The following is a 14,998-nucleotide window of genomic DNA, read 5'->3' on the forward strand; positions in this document are numbered from 1 at the left end:
GCACTATGAACGTGGTGTTTCTCGCTATCTTTTCCCTGCACATCTGGCGCCATGCGTTTAACCCAGCTAGGGGCCACCCGAATTTATAACAGGACCAAAGTACCGAACCTTTTCATGTATTTATGACTTTCTTAATAGTTTGCACATTGAAATGGTCATGTACTGTACGTCGTACACCAATAACAGAACATGCAAAATTGCATCTTTACTTGTTCAAAATCGCTCATGTTTCTGCATTAATTTTTTTATTTCTCTTTTTGCAGATGACGATATAAGAAATTTTCTTCTATTAACATTAACTTAATTAGTTAATACTAATATAATTAAATTATTTTCATTAATTATTTCCAAATTAAAATGTAAGTATATTGATATTAATATATGCAACATAAATGATAAATTTGCTTTCGAAGGGAACAAGAGTAAGGTGGTCCGCGGAAGTGTTCTGACTTAAAAAAGTGGTCCCCACTTCAGAAAAGTTTGAGAAAGGCTGCCCTAGAGCACCGGGTAATGCACTGTTTATGCTGCACTCGCTGTTACCATTAAGGCACGGATCCCACGAATGTGTCAACATTATTCAAGTGAACGAATATAAATGACATACAATTTTATTTTTTAAGTAATATATTCATTAATATTTTTGTTACTTAGGGATTAAAATAAGAACTGGCTGTAAATTAACGTTCCAAGGAATGGTTTTAAAGCATAATACACTAGTATTAGTTTATAAATATAATTATTTTGTACAAAATGTGTTATTCGTTTAAATTAGATTATGTACGAATAAGAGTGATAGACACTGTAGAAGTACGGTGTATCTGATTTATACTCACAATATGGATGCTAAACATTTATTTGTAAATTGAATAACGTACCTGATCCTTTTCCATTCGTTACTGTTCTTAAATCAACGTCAATTATAACATTCCTATTGTTATACCTATATGTTTGATACAATGTGTATAAAAATGTGTTCTTTATGCTCAAGTTTTAAAGTCCTTTAAAATTATTTAGCCTACTATATTAAAGGAATTAACTACAGTAGGGTCCAAATCTCCTGACGTTTGGAGGGTATTTACTTGTACGGCAATAGCCAATAGCAACAGCTCTGCGTTGCCGCTTGTAAAAATAATACTTGCACTCGGACAAGTTCTTCGTGACTGGGTGCCTACATGTGATTACAGAGTTGCCAGATTGTTTTCAAGGAAATTCGTAATTATTTCTTTAAAAGTCGCCTTTTAGAGGAAAACATCGCCCAAAATTTTAATTTCAGATTATCTCTTATCTTAACGAGAGACAAAAATTCTGTTATAATACCTACAACAGATGCATTGTGAAGATGTACAAAAAATCTGTAGATTCGTTAATAATAATTCAGGAAATTGGATGCACCTACACGGTTCAAATTTTCTTTCAACTTAACGTTTTCAAGCAATGCGTTTATAATCACTTTGGTGCAAATAACACGCAAACCGGCAGACCGGCAGAGAATAACACAGTAAAATAGCTGATCAACTATAAACTTTTTCTTGCCTAAACCCACAAACTTAATTGAACGTAATTTGCAACTTGCACTGCATCTAGTCCTTGCACTGGAGCTTCCTCAGATAAGTGATGGAGTGGGGATGGGGAAGCCCCTTCGAATACACGTGGAGACATAACACTGTGGTTTAACATAGGTGGTGATTCACGTGTATTTCAACTATCATATAAGTTAATAGAAGAAATAAATTATTTAAAGATGAAAAACCCATGTCATGTTAAATATAAACAAACTCAAAGAAAAACGAAAGAAAAAGATAAGATTTAAAAAAAAAAATAACAAGACATTTCCATCCGCCCAAATTTCGCGCGCCAAAATTTCTTGTAGCCCAAAAATTCGCAAATCGCCTGAAGTAAAAATTAATCGCAAACAGGGCTGCGAAGTAGTCCAATCCGCGTCTTTTCGCCCAATCTGGCAACCCTGTGTGATTAGGTTGAATGACATTATTTTTCTGAATAAATAGAAACAAGAGTTTCATTACTCGCTTCCAGTTGATTAATGGCTTCTATGGTCCTTCACGAGTGATGTTTACACAGCTACGTGACGATAAAAAAAGACTTTCGAAGCACCAAGACTATTAACTACAATATCTACCAAAAAGTAATTGAGCACTGTTTTTGCCCCTTTAGAACCTCGTGGTACCACCTCTTGTTGCTATAACAGCAGCCACCCTGTCAGGCATGCTCTCCACTAGTTTGTGTAGGATATCCACTGGAATGCGTCGCCATTCCTCTTGCAATATGGCTCTCAGTTGGACAATGGAAGTTGGCCGCATTTCCCGAAACCTCAATCGCCGGTCCAATTCGTCCCAAAGGTGCTCAATGTGATTGAGATCAGGACTCCGTGCAGGCCAGTACAACCGGTGAAAATCATTGTCTGCATACCACTGCATAGTAGCCGCTGAAACATGGCATCTAGCATATAAAATCCTGGGTGCCCAATTACTTTTTGGTAGATAGTGTATAAACAGTATCCATTCAGCGACATAAACTATAGATGAAAGTAATTATGATGGGATAATCGACAATGCCAGCGCGATTTCTGTCTGCGTTGTGTGTAGGTATTCGACGAGCTATTTGTCTGTAAGTGAAATCAATAATTCGTTTGTAATAAACATTTTCTGTGTTTCTTATTAGTTTATTACTTTATTTGTTTATTGGTAGTGGCATGAAATTCAATTATGCCGTTCAGTAAGGCCAGTATAGTGAAAGTAATAGATACAGTGAATATAGCAGCAAACTTCTGAAAATTATATTTAATACCTATAATTTCTTCAGAAAATATTCGTCAAAAGAAACCGTAAAAATCATATCTTTTCTAAGTGTCAAGAACTAACTGTCGAGGCGTGTTCAATAAATAATGTATCATCCGTGTCACGTGTATACAGAGAAGTGAAAAAAGTGGAAACACAGAGCGCTAAGAAATTGTTCGTCTCGCCTAGAAAACATATTAATATACCTAAAAGAGTGACGAATTTAAATGACTTCGAAAACATATCATTAGCTTTTCCCCTCCAAACATCAATTAAGGTATGATTTCTTAATACATTATTTATTTATTGTATTGTACTATTTTGTTATTGAGAACGGATCCTGATTTCAACACTGGACAGACGAGTCCGGTGGAGCACGTAGGTTTGACAACGTCGCACGTTATTGGCTCTTGCGAAACGTCAGGAGATTTGGAGTCCATTCTAAATGTCTAGCAACTGAAATAAATCCATGCTGAATCTTTCGTACACTACTTTTAACACTTGAATATAAATAATTGATTAAACGGCGATGTTACTCGTGTTAATTGTGTAAGCATGTGCGGCTTACAGCTGTTTCGGTGTTTCTTCACACCATCCTCAGAACCTACTACATCTCGGCGTCATCTCGAACTTCGCTGCCTGTTGTGTGGGTGCGTTCGATTGTTGAAAAGTGTTGAAATGTGGTGTTAATAGTGTGTGTGTTCTGAAATTGATCTGTGTGTTGAGAATTTGATCAGGGTGCGTTTTGGTGTGTCCTACACATACAACCCAAAAACCAAAAAACTCAAAACACTAGAACAATATGAAGTATACAGACACACCAAAACACACCCTGATCAAATTCTCAACACACAGATCAATTTCAGAACACACACACTATTTGACACCACATTTCAACACTTTTCAACAATCGAACGCACCCACACAACAGGCAGCGAAGTTCGAGATGACGCCGAGATCTAGTAGGCTCTGAGGTTGGTGTGAAGAAACACCGAAACAGCTGTAAGCCACATATGCTTACACAATTAGCACGAGTAAGATCGCCATTTAATCAATTATTTAGAAATAAATGTCATGTTTAATACTGTTGGATAATGCATTGATTTTGTTCTTCTGGGTCCCGAGTCTCTTTGCATATTTTGCAGAAATACATGGTGAATTGTTGAAGACTACATTTTTCTAACTAGGAGTGAGTATTCTGCTCACCCCGTGCTTCTTTCACACCAATACTTCATTTCCTTGTTACTACTTTAACAGAAATAATGAGAAAATTTGCAAAAGATTATCAATCTTCCTTGGAATTCTACCATGCCAAATTGAAATATTTAATCACTATGACACTCATGAAACATATTCATCCGAGCCTTGTTCAGAAAATATATTTTTCTACTAAAATTCTAAAGTTGTAACTTGTTACCTGAAACTATTTCAAATCAACCTTATACAAGACTGCTATAAATGTGTTCATGATTACTTAATGGAATAATAATTAAGAGAAAGATGAGAGGGTGTTAAACATTTTATTAAGCACAACTTGACAACTTAATTCAAAAGGGTTTAAAAAGAGGCCTTATGGAACTTTTTAAATCTAGATTGTTCCTAATAGAGAAAGTGAGTGAAAGTTTTGTAAGGAATACATTAATCTTAAATAGAATGGTTTGCTAAGATCATGATGTTAGCCTGATATGTATATATTCTTCATTGATATTATTGCACTGATAATACATTGAAGCATTCAAATATGATAATTGAGCTTCTTAAGGTTATGGATCTGTGGAATTTCTAACTTTTACATTTTTACACCAAATAATCTGAAACTTTTATCAGATATTTCTTACAATATGGACATGCAATACACAAATTTTCACTTTGACATTCCAATGAGTTTGCTTATAATTAGTGTTTGTATTTTTTTATTATTAGACTATAATTTTTCCAATTTCCAAAGCTTTTAAAATTTTCCTTTAAGGGGAGAGGATGATGTTTTTTGGTGAAAAATGAGTAAATTCTCAAAAAAAAAAAATTCTTTAAAATACTCTGTGATATGTGTGGAATGTATACCATAATATTTTGTGGGTATTTGTTCCCTTATCAGGTGTTGAGACGCCATTGTTAAACTTCCTGCGTTATGGATTTTTAAATCACTCGCCTCATTTTATTGTTGTTTCCGGTAAATTGAATTTTCAAAAAACTATTAAAGATACATGCATGAAATTTAGAACACACATTCTTTAGACTATTAGGAAACGTTTCACTGGAACAGAATTTTGTTAATTGATTTCGTTTTAAAACTACGTCCGTTTGTTTGCAAGAAAGGAACTCAGAAAAATGTTATTAAATTTCAATTGTTTATTTTACAAACGTAGGGACTAATATCAAAATTCTGTTGCAGACAGTTTGTAGAGAATGCTTTTGCAAGTACATTGCAAAAAACCGGACCAATCTACCTTTAAAAATGGTTTAGATATATCGGTTTTAGTAAAATACTGCATTGGGTATATTTTTTTCAATTCTGGGCTCCCAAATAATTTTTTTTATATTTATTTTTGGTTTGAGTTGCTACAGCTATGAGCTCTCTACATACACAAAATAATATTTTACACCAAATAGGAAAAAAGTTTTAAAAAATACCATCCTCTCCCCTTAAAAGGCTGCAGATCCACGCAAGCTCTGGACCCTTTAAACTTATCCTGAGGGTCATTAAAGTCTTAGAGGGCCAAAATAAGCACAGATTTGTAAAACTGAGACATAATTTTATTTTTTAGAATTGAAAACAAAATGTCCATTTTTTTTTTCGTTATTTTCACCGATCCATATCCTTAAATAACATTTCCGCCCCACTTTTACAGCTGAATATATATATATATATATATATATATATATATATATATATATATAAGTTAATGTTTTAGAGCGTAAAACTGTAATTTTATGTACTAACCGAAAGGAAGCATTGTTTAATTTCAACATGAAGTGTATCAATTAAGGAAATATGTCTTAAAAAGATTTCAGTTCATTGCAGAACTATTGATTCACGAATTAAAAACATATATATGTGTTACACTTTTAATGTAATGGATGAATGCATATGAATGTAACATTGAACATTGTTGTATTCAGCAGTTTCAATAAAGTTTCACTGAATAAGAAATGATTATTAATTTTTATATGACCTTTTTAACATTGTAACCTAACTGGAACCAACATAAATTACTGCACTTCCTACGTCTCGGGCGATATTATGCTGAAAATGAAACTTGTAAGGTGTTCTACAATTTTGGAAAAATCTAATCTCAATATATACAGTGCATACATTTTATCTTTCCACAGTAGCGGTAGTATAGTGATAGCGGGAATGCATAGCACAGCTGCCCAGATGCTGCCCGAAGAGCGCTTGGTTATGAGTCTAGTACACGCGACATAAACCGTAGAAAGAATAGTTCCTTACTATTTGAAATTATTCAGTATTGAGCTGAGTTTAAGAGCAGTACATCTTGTTATTGTGTGCAGTGTTGAGTTTCATTTCTCTGTCTGTGTCTGCTGCTTGAATCATAGTTTAGAAATTTAATACAGAGCAAAGAATTTTCATTTGCTGTAACTTAAAAAGAAAAGATTCAACTGCTCAGTGTCTCGTAGAGAATTTTAAGAATAATTTCCTGGGATTGATTAACTGAAAAGATTGTAGTTCATTAAGTAACGAATAAATTCAAAACTACGGGATCAGTACTGAATAAGAAAAGAAGATGAACCATCATGTTTAACAGAGGAAACGTTTGATGATATCGGTGCTCTAATAGAATAATCGCCGCAAAAATCCGTCACAAAATTAGGACAAAAAAGAGGGGATCAGCCGTACATCAGCACATAAAGCTACAAAATTACTAAAACCAAAAATTTGCTAGGTAGCTAATGGAAAACACTTTCAACATCGTCTTTGAAAAGTCAATCATTTTTTTAGCACTTTCACAATTTTAATTAAAAAAATATGTCCTTCCTACGGTATATTTCGCGTGTTCTAGACTCATAACCGAGTGTTCTACGGACAGCGTGTGGGCAGCTGCGCTGTGCACTGCCCCCCCCCCAGACCACTTCCGCTAGTGTGGAAAGATAAAATGTATGCGCTGCAGTTTAAAAACCCAAAATTATTGTAGCAAGCGTACAAAAACTTACAGGTTAATCAATTTTTAGTTTGATGTATCCGATTTCCTTACCTTTCAAGAGGTATCAATTCAAGTTTTCTATTTTCTTTAAATTGGTTATTTTACTACCCTGTATCAACTGCTAAGGTTATATAGCAGCTGAGTGAGATTGTGATAATTCGAATGAAATGAGTCCAGAGTCCATCATTTGCTCTTAAAGAGTTGAGGGGTGGGAAAAATCCTCAACCAGGTAACTTGTCCCAACCATGATTTGAACCCGGGCCCGCTCGTTCACCGTCAGGCATGCTAACCGTTACTCCACAGTTTTCTATTGAATTGAAAACACTATAATTCTTCATTTGAACAAAACGGTTAGTCGCACACTCGTACGAGATCCCTAGTGGTTTCAAGTCTGAATTCTGACGTAATATCAAGGACTTTGGTGCCCTTATGAAAAAATGTATTGAAATTTGGTACCTCAGATGAAATTCACACCACTAATCTAAAGGCTGTGTTGATGGATAAATAATTTATTTCCTCGAATTTCCTTTATTTCATGCATCTTTGAAAAGTACAGCACTTCTACATAATGAAATACGATACTATATTTAGTTCCATGTCTAACAAGCGACATAAACATTGCCGACAGGGGAGGAAAGAAGTATATAATTGCTCTTCAACCAATGGAAAAGATCTCATTCTGCGATTGTCTTGAAGTGGGATGTGGGTAATACGTTTGAGACCGCTCAACTTCAATATAAGCGTGGAATAAGACCTCTGTAATTGGTTGAATATCAATTATTCTTCTCTATCTCTGCCGGCAATGTTTACGTCGCCTGTTAGACGAAGTGTAGGAATAGAAGTAACATAGCACGGATAATTAACGTGTATCAAGATAGGTAAAATCTGCATCATTACAAATTGAATGGGTTATTTATGAAAGGGCTTAAGTCTTGAACACTAATTTGTTAGCAATTTAAGAAAAACTGCTTACAGGCCGAAATTTTGAAATTAAGCCTGAAATAAAAATTGTATCATAAATTCTATTAAGCATTAGAGTGTTAAACTTAGTCCTCTTCATATCTAAATCGATGTATCTACACCAAAAGAGCAATATTACATTACAAATTCGTTTTCACAAAATTAGCGTCTTAGGCCCTTTCATAAATAACCCATTCAATGATACTAGCATAAAACTTCGAAGTAAAATTTGCAGTCCTCAGGAAGACAGTTTTAAGTAATACTAATGACCAGAGTAACCAGTAATGAAGTCTATGGCGGACTTTCAGTGCTGCAACATCAAGACTGAAAAGCAACATACATCAACGTCACTCATTTGAAAATTTGTAATGGTGCCGGTACTGCTGTGTTCTTGAATTTTCATAACAGTTTACTTCACAAGATATAGATGTACAAAGGGAAACGCTGAAAAGTAGAATTATTATCCTATTGACAATGATACTCAGAGGTAAGTACTTAGCATCGGGCTGTGATGAAGTAAGTGAGATAATGGTATGGTATGGTATGGTATGGTATGGTTTATACTCGCTCAAACCTTTGGTCCTGCTGGCCCTTCACATTATATTATTCGGGCCAGCAGTCCCTTTCATATACTATTTACAACTTGCACAATACCCGATGTTAATGACCGACACCTCTTCATCATTTAATGTTCATCCACCATGTCTTTCATGTTCGTTCACCACACTTCCTATATTTCTGCGCTTATTAACTATTCCTTCTTTCCATCTAATCCTACCTTCTACTATTTCCTATTTCAAATAACAACATAACAATTTATTTTTCTACTCTGCATTTTCACAGACCCAACTTATTTACAAATCACTACAATCATTTTACTGTACTATAGTCTTAACTAGGCCTACCCTCTATTATTTGCTTTACATCTATCTATATTACTTCTAGTGAGATAATGGAGTATTGATATATCTCTGTTAGAGAAAACTGTAGTCATTTGATCTAACCTGACAACAATCTCCTTCGTCAACCTTCAATTTTATGCTCAAAATCTTCACTGTCGATATAGGTCTACAGTGGGTTTAATGATGATTAATTAATAAATAACCAATGCTGAATTATTGAGCATACTATGTTTTTCTATTAAAATACATACACAACATACAATCATACATAACACACCTTCAGACAGTCGGTACATAAATACATACGTATATACACACATATACTGGGTGTTCATTTCAAAGTGTGTCATAACGTCACTTTTGTGAGTCGGCGATTTGAAGCGAGTTTCAGCTTTTATGTCAGAGACGTTGCCTATTATTCAAGGCGTTCAATCTGAACTTGAGAATGTGTACGGTATAACTTGAATGTCGTAGCAACAGATGGCGGTCTGTACGGTCTGTGTGCTACCATAACCTCTTTCGAACTGTGTTTCGCACGGGCAAGTCGTACGCAGGGTATTTGTTATCATCGGTTGCGTACGGCAACATTCCACAACACAAATCAAATGCTCCGTGTCCATGTTGACCGTCCAAGTTAATGTCAACAAATACGTAAGTAATCGTCTTAATCTCTCCCCATATCCCGACAGTAAGGAAAAAAGTCACTTCAGTACGTGTTTCCAAACAGTTCACATTCCTGCCACTACCGGCGTTACCGTACGTATCGGTACGTACTCTTGAGAATGAACGCCGTACTTGCTAGGCAACTTCTCTGGAACATAGGTAATACGCCTTTGCGGAAGTGTAGGAAGATTGAATTCTCTAGGCTCATCGGCTAGCCACATGACAGCATACAGCGAGCCATGACACACTTCGAACTGAACATGCAGTAGATGAGGAGGCGAGACCTGGCATGTGAGCTGCGCGATAAGAGAGAGAATGAGCTATCAGAAAGAGTTTATTTTATGATGGTTAATATTATACGAATCTGCCGATAGGGAAGTTCATCCCAGAGTAAAACTACCTTCCCTCTCCATACCCATTGGTGATATAGACACGGCAGCGGATAACGTCACAGGACAGGTCTTACCTCCTCTAATGTACAGTAGTGGCAAAAAACGGGCCGACACTTGTAGCTGATTTCAGAGCCTTGTTCATTCCAGAGCACGATAGACTGGTAACTAAGACTTTCGTGGTTCGAATCCTGCCTGGGAAGGAAACTTTTCTTTTGTTCCTTATTCAAATTTATTCCCAATACATTTCGATTGCTGGTAAAATTCATGTTCTGGGAATAATAAGTTAATTAAATAGTAAGATATCGCAGGCAGGATTGGAACCATGAAAGTAGCTTCGAATAATGATTCACTTCTGCACTCTTTGATAATGGTAACAACTCAATCACCGATAGTTGGGAAGAAATTGGCCAGATTTGAACAGTGCTACATGGACAACATAGGCCCTAAACAAATACAGGAAAAGGAGTCCTTTGGTTACAAAATTACCTACATGGAAAAGGGAAGTCCTGCTGTGTACAGGGAGTTGGAAAGGTAGAGGTTTGCGGCAGCGCTCGTATTTCGAAGCAAAGATAATATAGGAGAGAGAAGATTTTTGACGCAAATTATCACCAAGGATTCTTCAAACAGATGGCGTTAAAAACTCAAAATCAAATATTTTCCATCCGAATCACTTTTTCGGTCTCGTGGAAAATTACGAATTGACACTTGCCTGGTGGTCTTCCGAAGACGATCACATATCGTCGCCTGAATGCAAGAACTAGGTAACTCGAAATTTGCTTTTTTTAGTTGCTTCTTTTATAGCATAGCAAAAATCGCACAAAATGTAATCCAGGATCTAGGTAACTGATCGAACGATACCAGCGACATCTATTTTCCAATATAACAAATAGGTAAAAGAAAACGAGACATATTCCTTAGTGCAATAAATAAGTAAATAGGCAATGTCACAAAATATGAAAAATCAAGTTACCTAGTTCTTGCATTCAGGCGACGATATGATATGATATATTATATGACATATGATATGACATGTTATGATATGATATGATATGATATGATATGATATGATATGATATGATATGATATGATATGATATGATATGATATATGATATGATATGATATGATATGATATGATATGATATGATATGATGTATGATATGATATATCATATATGATGTGATATTATATATGATATGATATATGATATTATATGATATATGATATGATATATGATGTGATGTGATATGATATATGATATATAATAGGATATATTTCGTCACAGCACTTCTTTACATGTAATGGTGTACCTCACATTTCTGTATCCGGTGCCACCATTAACATATTACAGTAACACATTATTTGCAGTACACGTCTCCACAATACTCCCAATTACACTATGTACCTTTTTTGTTACTTGGTCAATCTCCCCTTCAGTTTTTCTCTTACATTTCATTTGCTATTCTCCTTTTGTTCATTAAACCTAATATATCCAATATTATATACGTCTTTCAAACACCCTTTTTCCTCTAACTACTATTCACTAAAATCCCAATTTCACTTTTTCTCTATAAATTATCATATTAAATTATTTGTCCTGTTTGTTCTTTGACCTTTTCTCCTATCGTTCTCTTATATTCATTTACTGTTCCAACGTTCAAAAGTTAGTACTAATTTTATGCTGTCACTTGTTCACTTCTCTTAACCCTTTTTCACTATTTTCACTCATTCCTATTTGCGCTCACTTTCACTTTCTCACTATTCCACTTACACCTAATCCTTTCTCATTATTCTCACTTCCTATAAATACTTATATTTATCTCTACATATCAGCTTATACAATTTCCCTCTCCCCTATACTTCTCGATCATTTACAATTTCACTTTACTTGCACATTTTGATCACATCCCCACATTTTTTTAAACATATCAGATACCTCTGCTATATCCTCAGCTGTCGCAGGTTCTGACCTTTCTTTACTGTTCGTCTCTGCCTTATTTCTATCTCTGTCTTTCTTTCTATTTACCTCTTCTTCTATTCCTCTTTTATTCCCCCCACGCTTTCACTTTCACATCCTAGATTTCCACTTACATTCGCACCCTTAATCTTTTCACTACTTTCTTCCCTATCACTTCCTGACTCTTGGTTTCTCTTTTTATCCCCACTCGCCTTTTTTCTAGCGCCCGTGTTTCTTCTTCCGTTATTGTCAGCATTCCTTCTGGAGTGCGCTAACTGATCACATATATACAAGTGTATTTAATTTCTGTATTTATATTGTACTTTTTAAGACAGTGAAGCAATGAATAGATTTATTTCACTTGGAATTGTATTTAATTTATATTTTTGACTCATAAGCAGGCTTAGGATCCGAAATAACTTAAGAATGAAGTGAAGTTACAGTGCAACGAAGTACAGATGGAGTGAGGTGGCGCGTTGAGTTTTGTTTACCTGTGCGTTAGTGTACAATCCGGTTCGTGATCAGAGGTACACTATTCTTCCGTCTGTCCCTACGAAACGAACTCAGGTCATCACAGTACATTTTCAATTCATATTGGACAGTTTTTTTTCGAACAGCTACGAGTAGGCCTATGTACATGGTTGTTCATTGTAACGTTAACACCTTCAACGTCGCCGAGGGACATGAAAACTTATTGAGGCGTTCAAAAGTCAACATGATTAAATCCACTTTTGGTTATTTCAGAGTTTCTAAGTTGGCAATGTATTAAATTGACCATATTTTCAGTGGCCAATGTGCGTAACTCCATAGTTCAGTAAAAAGCCCGCAAAATGCAGTATTCTTCTTGACTACATCACAGAATTAATTATGTGTATTTAACTTTAACCTTGAATTCAATTCAATTCAATTTATTTAGCCATTAGACATACAGTTTTAGGCTTCGTCAGAATACATTGAAAAACATATAAATACATTAAAAAAACACTAATAAAAGAAACAGTAAAATTTAAATAATACAATGAAACCAAGAAATAATTTGAAACTTTTAAATTAAAGAAAACTAACTAAATTGCAATTAAACTTATTTACTAAAATACAGTTTCATACAAATTTGTGTTGAAAAACTCGGCAACAGAATAAAAAGGATTATATAATAATCAATTGTAAAATCTAGTTTTGAAGCTATTGATTGGTAATTTAAAATATTGACTGGGGAGCTTATTATATAATTTCATCCCCATAATTAAAAAGTTTGTGTTGCTCTTGTGTAATTACAATATGGAATATTAATTTGTTCACTATTTCTAATTTCATGATCATGTATATTGGCCATTAATGAGTAATTTTCGATATTTTGTCAAGTGTAAAGTACTAGATTATATATATATATATATATATATATATATATATATACATACAAATTTATGATTGTTAAAATCCGTGATTGTCTGAAAAGTGGCCGACAATGTTCCAGATTGTTTGATTTACATAAAATTCTAATGGGTTTCTTTTGTAAAATCAAGACGCTTCCAATTTTGGTTCCATTTTCCCAGAAAATTAGGGCATATCGGATTATCGACTGAAAAAAAGAAAAGTAGGCACATCTTAAATAATTTTGAGAAACGCACGTCGTTAATTTCTTTAACAAATATAAAACTCTTGATAGCTTTGTGCATATGTATTCGATGTGCTTATTCCATGTTAAACTGGAGTCTATAAAAAGTCCTAGAAATTTTGTGTAGTTGAGTCTGTTGTCCTTGTTTATTAGATAATTTAGGCTGAAAGTTATGTTGATAGTTTTTTCTTGATTAAGCAAGAAACCATTAGATTCAAACCATAAAGCCATCTGTGATAGAGTGTCGCTGTTGAGAGCATGTAATTGATTTAGAGCAGAGGAAGAACATAGGAAAGTAGTGTCATCTGCATACATAATTGTTATATCTCAAAATCTTTGGAAAAGGAGTTAATCATGTTGACTTCTGAACACCTACTTCATTTTCCACAGTCACTAGATTGTACTATTAACAGTAGAATACAACGAAGCACATAGACATCGTTTTTTACATTCACAATATGTCTGTCTACAATGTTCAAGAAACGCTATAGTCAAGTTGTGCGTACATTAGTTGCAAAAGTGTCCCGGATCCTAAGTCTGCTCATAAGTTTCACATGAAAGTTCTGCAAAATAATGTTAAATGTATTACAAAAGACATAGCCAGTAAAGGAATGAAATCCGAGCTCTAGTCTTCATAAGTAGGGACCAGATTTTTATGTAAATACACATTATATTCCTTTCAACCTAACTGTATATAAATAACAAATCTTTGCGAATCTTGTAATTACCATTAATATATTATATTTGATACTACATATTTTTACATATTTACCCCACATTACATATTATGGCTTGATATTACATAAATCTACATATTTAGGGGTTTTATTCATTTTTACTTCTCTAAAAGGAAAAAAAAATCTGCTGTGGAAGTTTACAATTTGAAATACACAGATTTAAAAAGCCTTTTACCTACCCAAGAAAGGATATATTTCGGGAAGAAACATAACGTCCTTAGTTCCAGGAAGTAATAGAGGCACTCACCCCATACCGCCCACTGTAAATATAAATGAACGAAAGGCAATCTTTCTCATACAACTACCTTGTATTGTAAAAATCACTCAGAAAGTAGCGTTGTCTTCATGCGGTGGAGTGGGACAAGGACGACATGATTTGTCTCGAATTATAATTATTTTGCTCATGTCTTAACAAGCCGTTCCCATGGAATTTGCAACCTTACCCACCCTCTTCCTAATCATTCCAGGGAAAACCCGTGTCAAGTTTGACATGAGCCGCAATTATGTAGCCGACTTTTGAAAAGAAGCTGGAGTAAAGGAACAAACTGGAAAGATGTTGAAAGATTTAAATAAATAGCTTTTCAGGTTATTGCTTGACCTTTTTACTTTAAATTTAGTAGACCTATACTGATATGAGATTTTCCAAGGAATTAGAAGGTATGGTTCTCGGCTGGAATAATCCTACCCTTCTGAATGAGACAGGAATGTCACTTTTCAAACAACAGTTTGTAAATACCTATAGTTTGAGGTTTCAGTAGGTACTTTGTTTCTTACAGGGAGCAGCTAAAAATGCATGTGTCCCACATCTCCTCTTATTTT

The 14,998-nt window shown here is 34.6% G+C and overlaps 1 protein-coding gene across 4 annotated transcripts in view; it reads right to left on the minus strand.

The window, feature by feature from the left end:
• Window positions 1-14,998, minus strand: part of CRMP (Collapsin Response Mediator Protein) — a 747,709-nt gene that overhangs the window by 524,806 nt on the left and 207,905 nt on the right. The window lies entirely within an intron of this gene.

The sequence above is a fragment of the Periplaneta americana genome, chromosome 10 (assembly GCF_040183065.1).
Source record: "Periplaneta americana isolate PAMFEO1 chromosome 10, P.americana_PAMFEO1_priV1, whole genome shotgun sequence".
In the NCBI taxonomy this organism is placed as follows: domain Eukaryota; kingdom Metazoa; phylum Arthropoda; class Insecta; order Blattodea; family Blattidae; genus Periplaneta; species Periplaneta americana.